The sequence below is a fragment of the Callospermophilus lateralis genome, unplaced genomic scaffold (assembly GCF_048772815.1).
Source record: "Callospermophilus lateralis isolate mCalLat2 unplaced genomic scaffold, mCalLat2.hap1 Scaffold_281, whole genome shotgun sequence".
NCBI classification, from domain to species: Eukaryota; Metazoa; Chordata; class Mammalia; order Rodentia; family Sciuridae; genus Callospermophilus; species Callospermophilus lateralis.
Genome location: NW_027513510.1, coordinates 296725 through 307848, shown reverse-complemented (window position 1 = coordinate 307848; position 11124 = coordinate 296725).

Genomic DNA, 11124 nt, shown 5'->3' with positions numbered 1-11124 from the left:
GGAACTAAAAATTCAACCTATGGGTGAGCTTCCTAGTAGAACATTATACATAAATCCATTTTCAGTAAAATAAATATTATTTTTCCATCTGTGGTTGGTATATATTTTATGATGAATTACGTTTTTCATATATATTGCTACTATTTAATGTCTGTGTGTATTTTGTGTGTATGTATGTGATGTATGTGTGTGTGTGTGTGTGTTTATATATATATATATATATATATATATATATATATATATATATACACTCTAAAAATATTTCAAAATATGAATTACATGTGTCTTATATACACTCTCAAATTTCATTCTTTTTCATGTATGTGGATTAATAATCAACTTCTCACAAGATTTATCTCAGAAATATTCATCCACTTGAAATACATATTTGTTTTCTATAACAGAAAACTCACTACAGCGAATGGTGGTTACAAATATCAATATTTCTACAGTAACTGACCCAGTTTAACATCAATGCAAGTGAATTCCTATGGGACATGATGAGTCTTTTGACGTTCAATTTCATTCAACACTGGTACATTAATATTACTTCAGTTTTTGCACTTCATAATATATATATTTCATCCACAATTTCACAAATTTATATGCATTTGTTTCACTTTCAATCACTTCCTGCTTCAGAACACATGCATTCCTCCAGGTTTCTTGACTGGTCTTTTCATGAGACTTCTTTCCAAACACATTTTTTTCAATTTCCATAATCACTTTTGGAACCGGGTTGTATGCCCCCCTGTTTGAACTTCAAATGAACCTGGGTCATTATAGAGCAATCTGGGACACATCTTCACCATTACACAATTAATTACATCTGTTGACCATTTCATGAAAACATAAACAATGTTTAAGTATATAGAATTATACTGTTGTAGGGACGGACAAGGCACGGCACCTAAGATAGCACCAAAGACAGGGAAACAGTCCTATTTGGTTGCAACCGGATTCAGAGGGCATTGCTTCTGTTGTAATCAATTAACTCCCTGAACCCCAATTTTAGGTAGTTTTAGAATTTTGTACCCAACATGAAAGAGAAGGGACTCAGAAGTTCACAGTCTGCAGAAATTCACAAAACGAAGCTTTTTTTTTTTCTGTTTTTTCCTCTATTGTGGGCAAGTTAACTTTTCAAGGACACCTGGGAGGCAGAGAGCTTTTTTTTCCTTTTCTTTTATCCCCCTGCCAACTGTTACCATGGAGCCCAGTTTGTAACTTTTTATCTTAGAAATGTAGCCATCTCTGTGAAGCCCCAGCTCAAGGCCAGAGGCCTTGTTCACATATTCTGTGAAAAACTATTAAGGGGGTGTCTAGCTTAGGAGTGATGATTTTTCCAGCCAGTAGGCAAGTAGAACAGGGCAACAGAATAAGAGGAAGTTAATCTACACTGAACTCATTTATAGAGACTCTTTTGCTGAAAGTCCTAAAGTCAGCCATGGTGAAGACTTCTGGAGAAGTTCAGTGAAGATTTTTCTGAGGGCCTGGTACAGAGGGGGAAGATGGGGAAGGCGGGAGGTGAGAGCAGCTCCGTGGATCTCAGAATAAGGAAGGAGAGATGTAAAAGAATAATGGTAAAGGATTTTGGGATTTTCCTAACAACATAAATTGAGCAGTAGAAACGGTAGAGCAGAAAGGAAGACGGGAGTGAGTATCCCAAAAGCCTGTGAGGGACTTTAAAATTTAGTAACCTGTTTTCAGTGATGACAAAGCAACTTTAAAGGCCATTTTCATTACATCTTCGATAGGGGTCTGAGGGCTCTCCTAAGCTGGTTTGAGCTTTGGGTTAGGTGGTAAGAGGACCTGGTGGGACCCGGTGTGGGCACTGACAGGAAAAGAGAGAAGTGAGTGGGTGGATGGGTACCTCAGTACCTGCTACCTCAGCAAGGGGGCAATGCTCTGAGAACCGGCGGAGGTTTCGATTTTTGATCTAGTAATTGGAGAAGAGAAATCAGGTTTGCTGAGGTGGGAGTGACAGCAGAGAGTATGGAGCAGAAGGCTGAGTTTGAGGAACTATTGGAGAAGCATAGTTCAGGATGTGAGCGAAAGAGGAAAAAGGCCTTCACATAGGGGAATTTCCTTTCACCCTTTTGAGCACTTGCAGAAGTTAAAAAGGTCACACAGAATTTGAGGATCTAGAGACTCCTCTGGGGGCCATCAGTTTGGGTTGTCTAAGTGGTAATATGGCCAATGCTGTGTACTGAATTTGATGAGGATTTTGGGTTCCACCAGGCAGCCCCTGTATGCTCAAATCCCCATGACTTACAGAAGAAGTCGGCTTTTCCCCCACACAGCCGTGGCGGTTTGTGGCTTTGATAGTCTGCCGGGCAAACATACTAATATAGGCTAGCCAACCTGCATCTGGCTTGCCTCTCCATACAACCATAATGTTTGTTTCCATTATCTATGGTACGGAAAGGATTTAATGGAATTTTAATGGGATCCTCTTCATCAGGGATATTCTAATAGGAAAGACCTATAGCCAGCTGGCAAATGTCTGGGTGGAGAGATGGCCTCCAGGTCCCTAAGTGGGCTGTATGCAAGAGAGACCATACTTCTTATCTAGCAGGATTTGTGATCAGCCATCGCTGCAGTAGGGGCTGATGAGCGTTAGGACTACGGGTGGCCAAGGAGAGAGTCTATAGCCTTACCCACGTGGCGAATATGCAATTTGAAAGGGTTTCCAGTCTTTTCCAGTTTCCAGCCAGAGTCTGGACATGGCACAGGCTAGAGATGAGACGCATGGATGGAGGAAGTGATTCCCTCTACTTTTACTGCTTTAGGTGCTATAAGTAGCACCTGGAATGGTCCTTTCCAGCGGGGTTCCAGGGATGACACCTGATGTCATCTTATGTAGAGGAAGTCTCTTTCTTGATGTCAATGTGGATTCCCCTCGTCCCCAGGTTGGAAGGCAGTAGCCAGCTGTTTCCACAGGTATATCTGAGTTCTTACAAGAGATTTAAGTCTGTCAAGCAAGGGTGTGTGGAAGGGATCCTTAGGTCTTAGAGTCGGGGTTAGGTCTCTTAGTGGAGGAGGGGCCCCATAGAGAATTTCATAGGGGGTGAGGTTACAAAAAGAAACAAAGGGAGTATTTCTTGCATGAAACAGTGCATAAGGCAGGAGCATAGTCTAATCTTTTATGCCGGTCTCTAAGCTTAATTTCGTTAAGGTCTCTTTAATGGTTTTATTTATTTTTTTTACGTGTCCTGATCTCTGGGGTCTATAAACACAATGTAACTTCCAATTAATCCCCAGGGTCCTGGCTATCCCCTGATTTACCTGGCCCATGAAGGGTCTTCAATTATCAGACCATGTTACATTAGGCAGGCCGTGTCTTTGATAAATATCTTTCAGGATCTTCTTGACCACACTTTGTGCCGGTTTTCTTTTATTTTTTTTTTGGTGGGAATGGCTTCAATCCATCCTGAAAATGTATCTACAAAGACTAAGAGATATTTAAGCCCATACCTTGCTGGCTTAATTTCAGTAACGTTCACTTCCCAGAATTGTCCTGGTCTAATTCCTCATAGGTGCTTTCCTGTAGGAAGCTTGGAAGTGTAAGCATTAACCAATTGACAGAACTGACAGGCTTTTGTTACCCATTCAATTATTTCCTTTCACTGTGAGTGAGTTAGTCTAAAACTCTGTTCTTGATCCTACAGTAATGCCTGCAGTTTTTTTGAACCAAGTTGATTGAGTTGATGTACATTTTTAACGTAGTGTAGGGCTTTCTAAAATTGCAGGCTGTTCTCACTGAAGTTGAGGAGTTCATTGTCAGTGTTCTTAGATGTTATCAAAAGCTTGCTGGTGCTCAAGGGTCCATTGGAATTGGGCATTCTCATTTAACAGCGGGTAAAAAGGAGCAGCTAAGAACACAAACCCAGGTCCATAACCTGCTAAAGCCAGCAGTCCCAAGAAACTCTCTATGTTGTCTCCTGTTAAATGGGGGTGGTATCTGCACAACGGTTTGTTTCCTGGGCTCATTGAGCCATCATTTACCGTGCCTAAGGGAATACCCCAGGAAGATTACTTCTTGCTGGCAAATTTGGGCCTTTTTGTCCGAAGCTCTCTACCCGAGTTGAGCAAGCTCAGATAATAGTGCTTGGGTCTCAGACTCACAGTTTTCTTTGGTGTTGGCTGCCAGTAGCTGGACATCCACATATTGAAGCAGAATGACTTCGGGGTGTGTAGTTCTGAAGTTGTAGAGATGTCTGTGAAGGGCTTCATCAAAGAGAGTGGGAGAGTTTTTGAACCCCTGTGGGAGTCTAGTTCAAGTTAGTTGAAAAGACGTTCCGGTTTCTGGGTCTACCTACTCGAAAGCAAACAGCAACTGACTATCTTTATGCAGAGGCAAGCAAAAGAAAGCATCTTTTAAGTACAGAACAGTATACAATTTTCACTCGGCCACAGCAAAGAGGTTATTGGGGGTCCAGCATGCTGGGGCTCAGAGCTCACTTAAATAGAGCAGAGAGCCCTGAGAACAGCTTTAACAGAGCTTACATACTTTTCTTGGAGAGGGCAGAAAGGGAAATTTATTGATTGGTCAGGGCGAGTGTGCGGTTTGCATGCACCCGGGTGAGGGAGTATATTCTGCAGTTTGGCAGTTGGGGACTGCACATTCTGGGAACAAAATAGCAAACAGTTCTCAAGATTTCAACAGTGGTTTGTTAAGCATACAGAAAAACAGGAAGTGACAAGTGCCTATTTAATTAACCTTTCACCTAAGCAAAATGGAAAGTGAGCATGGATTACTAAAAACAACCATGTCCAGGTTGCCTAATGCTCTCAAATGTTAATCATATTGGAGGCAACATATGTCTTTCTTCCTAAGATTATATATTCAACCTCAACCATGTTGAAAATGTCTAACCCTCTTACATTATACTTTGCCTGATTTCCTAATGTCTCTATTGATATCTGCTTTCCTACTTATTTTCCCCAGTTCATCATTGTGGCTGACCCTTCGCGTGTGCTGACACTGACATTCACTCACTACCCAAAAATCTATTGCTAAAGAACTTTTGTCCAAATGCCATAATCACTCTTTTTTCTAAACCTATAGGCTATCTTCCTAATCCTACCGACTATGCCTTTTTGACTGGATGTTCTCTTCGACATTTAATCATCCAAGGTAGAAGGTCCTATCCCATTTTATATCGATTTACCTGAGACATCTATGCAGAATGTAATTCAAAGCTAAGTATACCAATCATGGGCCCAATGCACTTCTGGGCTTCAAATCTTACCTAGATTTATATTTTCATACTTATATTTCACCTATATATTCTTGTAAATATTGCAGATTCCCAATACTATTAGTCATCACGCAGAATGATTCCTAACCCAAATCGAACCTGTTATTAACCCTAACCATACACTGTTCCCTCAATCTAACTTTACAGAATAGCAGGCCCAGAGTTGGTCTTTCAATACAGGAATGTAGGAGATCTTCCACATGCTGAGAAACTCAAAGATCCATGTAGAAATGAACTCTGGAGAAGTTGTAGGCAGCTATGAAGGACCTGAGAGAGCAAAAGTCATCTTCAATGGCAGACAACCTTGTCAGGATGAAGGGTTTTGTCTGTATCAGTCTCTCTGTTCTTAATATAGAGAAGATGGACCAAACCAGGCCTGTTTGGAGAGCTGTTCCCTGGTGCCTATGGTTGATATACCATTCTAACTTGTGAAAGTGTCACAGTAAGTAGGGGCAGCCTCCATCTCATGGGACACTTGGAAGCAACTCTTAGGACCAAGTGGTTGCCAAGGCAGTTAGCTCATTCAGTTCCTAAAGGAAGTGACCTACATCTCTTCCTTGGTGATGGAACTCTCTGAACTTGGGATCCAGGAAGCCAGGCACTCAGAGCCAGTTGCAGTACTAGTCCCAGTGGAGTCACTTGTTTGGATTTACCAAGGAAAGAGTCAGTCTTTCTTGGTACCTGCTGATGTGAGGATGGAAAAAGCCAGAAGAGCTCTGAAGAGGGGCCTTTACTGAGAAAGCAGGTAGTGGCTAACCGCTGGCTCCAGACAACTTCACAGTGTTGGCCAAGGAGACCAGACCCGAGACAGGACAGGCCATTTCAGGAAAACATAGTAGGGCCCACCAGTCATAGGACACTCTGGATAGTCACAGACATACTAGGGGGAAGGTGGTGCCTTTGTGGGTGTGGGTGTGAGTTTGTGGTTTTGTCTCATGTTCTGAGAATAGGTAAGAAAGGCGGTTTGTTTGGTTTGGAGTGGACAAATTCTAGTATGACTTATGACAAGGTGAGTGTTTCTATATCTGTGTATCCCACTGTGTCCTTCGTTGTAGACATTAGAAAAGAGAATGCATCACGCATGTGTCCTGTCTAGTAGAAAGCTTCCCAGCATTCATCCTACCCTATTTATGAATGGACTGTCACTTGCCTTAGGGATGGGCAACACCTACTTCCTTCCTAAGTCCCTGTTTTCATCAGGAATTCTGGCCACTCTCCAAAATAGGCTCATGGTTTTGTGTGCAAGATATGTACCACCTCCAAGCTCTGGGACATGGCCGTGCACTGGATAGCTGAAGGGAATGGGGAGCATCTCAGAAATCTCAGATATCAGTGTGACCAGGAAAATATCAGTGGAGAAACACTGCTTTGGGCCTTTTGCTTACCTATTGTTCTGTTGCCCTGAATCTCAGGAAGGTTTTTGCCTCAAGCCACCACTTTGTGAAGCGTGAAGAAAACAGTTTTTAAGTGGAATTGAATAGGCATCACCTGTGGCTCTTTGCTTAATTGCTTTGGAAAGGGACTTGTCTAAATCAGGTTCTTGGCCCTGTGTTAGGCCGTGGATTAGATTCTCAGCACCTGATGGATCCAAAGAATGATCCCATGTGTACATCCAAAACCAAAATAGCAAAAAGTTCAGTCATTGTGGATGAAGTCTCTTGCCTTCCTCTGTTAGGTTACTGATCTCCATCAAGTGAGAATAGGGATCCTTTCTTTCAAATGAGCTCTTCAAAGCCCTGCAGAGGCTAGCCCATAGGTGCTTGGGTTTTCTCATGACTCCATATCACATTAAGAATCTATACCTGAAAGTCATTAGGCCTCAAATTGGAGAAGCAGAGCAGTATTAAAGGCAAGCCTATTTGACCACTCCTGGTTCACAGAAAGGGTGTCCAGCCCACCATGACTTTAGCCAAATGAGGGGAAAGGGACCTTATTTTGGACACTGTCTTGGGCTGCACTCCTCATGGAAAACTCCAGCCATAGGTAATGATGAGTGTCTATGTGGAAGAATATGAGGGCGATGAAGGAGTGTTTTGGTTTTAATTGTGGTCATTTGCGTGGCAGTTGAATGAGATGACTGTGTCCATCTGGGCTTGAACTCTGGAGTGATTCCCCTTAGAAAATGAGTTCTGGTACTGAACTCAGAGAAGTATTGTCATGAATTTTGTTGGGATTTTAGCAGGCCACGCATGAGAGTCACCCTTGGAAACTGAGATCTAGGCCCAGGGTGGCTTTCCACAGAGCACTGGGTATCTCATCCAGGATATCACATGATTTATTCTGAAATAATTGGCAGCCATAGTTGAAAGTCAAAACACACATGGACCTTACATTGTAGAACTCAATGTACCTGGCTTCATGTGACCTTTGGCCACTCTTTGGGAAGCCTTGCCTGTGAGAGTCCTCCAGAGCTTTCATTGAAATTAGCTTCCTCAACACTTAATGGTCCCTGAATGATTTGAACCCACAGTGCCTCCAACTTCATCCTTGAAAAACGGGGAAGATATATACCATGAAATGTTTTAAATTCCCATGACCAGGTGGCACTTGAGAACCTTTGGATGTCCTGCTGCTGATCTTGAGTGTTCCAGCAAAAGCGTTGATTGACTGTGTTTCATTTAAATGGTGTAGAACAGAGATGCCAGTAAGTTGGAGCCTGCTGAGTAGTGGGACTATTGCAGTGGTGTGCAAGTGTGTGATAAAGCATTTGTGGTGGGGCCATGTGAATGTGCTATTGGCTTTTAAATGGCTTGGGACTGACATGGTGCAGCCAGCAGACCCTTATATGTAAAGGCATCTTGTTATTTGGAGAGATTTCAGGGCAATTTTCAGAATCAGGTTGCTATGGACAAGGGGGCAAGCTATGTTGGATAGAAGCCTGGTTGGTGCTTTCTCCTGCAGATCCTGACCCACCACACATGACAGAACTCCCTCCAGCACTGTCTCCCAGTTGAACTTGTTGTATTTCATGAAGCGAATACCAAAGTCCCAGTGCAGCACCAATAAAAACCACGAAAAGTGGAGGAATTCCAAATAGCTTCACAGTCCACATGGGAAGAAACTTAGCCTCCAGTGGCACCAGTTTACCTACAAAGAGAGAATTCAGCAATGCTGCCTCAAGTTCAATGTAAAATAAGAAACTATGTCCTCCAGGTCACATAGATGCAGACCCAGCTTTGATGGTCTAACTAGAAAGGAAGCTAATGCTCCTGAGAATAGCATATATTTCAAGTGCCCAAACTTGGAGGCAGTTTCTCAAAAAGTCTATAGGCCAACAGAGCTCCATGTTTGTGGAGTGTTTACCCACACAGGTAATGTCAAGTCATTGTTCTGGATGAGAGTGGGAATAATTTTGTGTAGCACATATTGCATACACATTGGATTCCTTATCTAATTTTCCATTCGAAATACTGAAACCCTGACACTAACACATACCCTACTAGACTCTGACTACTAATCCTAATATGAGGGAGAAAAATAACCCAAACAGAATAGGAATACAAGCAGATCAGAGGAGGCATGGTGTATATTTGGACTTTCCTTTTGCATTTCATAGGGTAGGAGTTATATATCTAGTCAATTTTTTGTTGGAATAGGTCTCTATGTGTTTTTAAGTTAAGAAATATGTGAATTCTTGTCTCCGTTTCTCTGTAGCTTATTCAGCACATGTATATTTATATGCACATATAGAATCCTTCCTGGTATGAAACATGCATACTTGTGAGGTGGCTGACTTGGCAGATACAAATTGTGAGAAGAGATCACTGCTCCTAAACAGTGTTGGAACTGAAAATTCAACCTATGGGTTAGCTTCCTAGTTGAATAACACTATACGTAAATCCATGATCAGTAAAAAGAATATTTTTGGATCTGTGGATAATATATATTTCGTGGTGAATTTCGATTGGCATATATATTGCTCTTTTTAATATCTCTGTGTGTGTGTTTGTGTGTGTGTGTGTATATACATATATATGTATACACACACACACACACACAAGAAGTATATATATATATATATATATATATATATATATATATATATATTCTCCAGATTTTTCAAAATATGAAATATATGTGTCTTATACCCACTCCGTAAATTCATTCATATTCATGTATATGGATTTATAATGAACTTTTCACAAGATTATTCTCAGAAATATTCATCCCCCTGAAATACATATTTGTTTCCAGTACTGAAAACTAACTTCAGTTAATGTTGCATACAAATACTAATATTTATACAGTAACTGACCCAGTTTAAACTCAATGCAAGTAGATTCCTATGGGACATGTTGTGTATTTTAATGTTCATTTTTATTCAACACTGGTACATTACTATTTCTTCAATTTATGCACATCATAGGATATATATTTCATCCATCAGTTAGCAAACTTATAGGCATTTGTTTCACTTTCAATCACTTCCTGCTTCAGAGCACATGGATTCCTCCGTGTTTCTTGAATGGTCTTTTCATGAGACTTCTTTCCAAACACATTATTTTAAATTTCCATAATCAGTTTTGAAGCAAAACTCACAGACTCTTCATGATAAACCATAAACCTAATATTACCTTTAGATGTATCAGTGGTTGGAATGAATGTATGTGTATCAATATAAGATTTCCTTTATATTTTCAGATATAAATTGAATGCATTATTTAAATTTGGAACCCATTATATTATTTATTCACAGTATGGTCTATTCTTGCATTATCTCTATATTCATAGTCACAGGGTACACCTATTTGTACACCCAATACTAATTTGTACATCTTCAAAATATTGCTCCCAGAAATGGTGGAAGATATACTCAAGTCACCTTATCTACATGTACATTTTATCACAGTAATATTCTGGACACGAAAAGCAAAGGTCACACTTATTATTTTACCAATGTAATGGTCAGGCGAGTGTCAGAGGAAGAGACCACAAGAGACTGTCTCATGCAACAGCCAAGGGTTTATGGGGGTCCAGCATGCTGGGGCTCAGAGCTCCCTTGAATAGAGCAGAGAGCCCTGAGAACAGCTTAAGCAGAGCTTATATACTTTCCTTGGAGAGGGCAGGGAGGGAAGATTATTGATGGCTCAGGGCGAGTGGGCAGTTTGCATGCAAACAGGTGAGGGAGTACATTCTGCAGTTTTGCAGTTGGTACAGCACATTCAGGGAACAAGATTAGCAAACAGTTCTCAAGATATCCACAATGTTTTGTTAAGCATACCAAAAAATTGGAAGTGACAAGTACCTATTTTATTAACCTTTCATTCCCCACTTCTTCTTTTGGTTACTTTTAATCATTAAAGTGATCATTGGGGGTGTCACATTTTATGTCTGCTAGTGTGGTATATTGTTTTCTTATTACCATAAGTTTAACTTGTCCAATTTGAGCTTGGAAAAAGGAAACTACACGGTTGAGCAAACAGGGTCTCACAGTTAGCAATAATATGAGGTTTATTAATGGACCAGCCAGGCCTGATAAATGCGTAGTTAACCAGAGGGGCTCTGTGAACCAAGACTCAAACCACCCTTTTGGGGCCTCTCTCTCTTGTTGATGCTCTACAAGGCGTCTTCTTAATTTAATCATAGATTCTTTTACAACTCCAGTATGGTCGGCATAATAACAACATTCTTCACTCAATGCAGGACAAAGGCCCCTTCTCTCAATAAGAGGAGGTCGAACCCTCGCCTGTTCTGTAAAACAACTTCAGAGAGAGAGGTTAAAGATTCCTGTAAAGCTGTGATGGAGGTTTTTAATATCTTTAAGTTTTGGTCTATTGCTACTTCTAATTGGGTCATTTGTTGTGTCCCATGGACTAGGGCAGTGGTTCCTGTGCCCACCGCTGCAGCAACTCCTATTCCTAAT